Genomic DNA, 961 nt, shown 5'->3' on the forward strand with positions numbered 1-961 from the left:
ACAGTCTTGTCAGTAGAGTTCAGTTTAGCGAAAATCAAACTCATGTATTTCAAAGCAAAAAGAGAAATTCTCCTATCATGAAACCAGATGACCTCATCTTTATAATGCATGCATCAGCTCTGTTTGAGGGGAGAACTGATTGTGAGATTAAAAGATTTGGCAGGGATTACACTCAGCATCTGGGCATGTGGGCCACTGTGGAATCATGGGATGTTGAATATGACCCATGCATCACCTAAAATCTCATGAAAACAGTTGCTGAATCAGTTTCAATCGATGATTTTGTGTAGAGAAAGGCTTAGAGCATTTCCACTCTACAAATAAATGAATCCTCAGCGTACGAGCTGTATTTTTAAAATGGATCATTAAGGGGATAGTTCACCCAAAAATCTGTCTTCATTTACTCACCCTCATGCTGTTTTAAACCTGTATGCATTTTTTTTTGAAGGAACACAAAAGATGATGTTCTGAATAATGTATATAAAAACCTTACTGACCCAAAATGTACAATGAACATTTGAAGAATTTTTATATATGGATGTTGCAACTGTTACCATTTGAAATTAGTAGCTATCTCTAAGTCAAACTTAATTGACAGAACAAAGCTCTTGATTCCTAATGAGCTCTTTAGGGGTTTTATTCCCAGTAGGATTAATGTCTCCAAGCAGTTAAACTGACAAAAACAGGCGTGATTCTGTATTATTCAACCTACACACAACCTTTTAAGAAGGGATGCACCGATACCACTTTTTCCAGTACTCGCCCGATACCGATACTTTTATTTTTTGTACTTGCCGATATCGAGTGCCGATACTGATATTTTTATTGCATTTGTTATTTTTTTTAATATTGGGTACAGAAACAAAAAGAGTATGTATAATGTTAGTTGGTTAACTTCATTTATCAAATAGATACAGTCAAACCAAAATGTATTCAGACACCTTCAACATTTCTCACATTA

The 961-nt window shown here is 35.1% G+C and overlaps 1 protein-coding gene across 2 annotated transcripts in view; it reads right to left on the minus strand.

Moving 5' to 3' along the window:
- The window catches only part of LOC107710448 (adenomatous polyposis coli protein 2-like), a 41,716-nt gene that overhangs the window by 18,244 nt on the left and 22,511 nt on the right, over positions 1-961 (minus strand). The window lies entirely within an intron of this gene.

The sequence above is a fragment of the Sinocyclocheilus rhinocerous genome, unplaced genomic scaffold (assembly GCF_001515625.1).
Source record: "Sinocyclocheilus rhinocerous isolate Xijiao unplaced genomic scaffold, SAMN03320098_v1.1 scaffold2011, whole genome shotgun sequence".
Lineage (NCBI taxonomy): Eukaryota > Metazoa > Chordata > Actinopteri > Cypriniformes > Cyprinidae > Sinocyclocheilus > Sinocyclocheilus rhinocerous.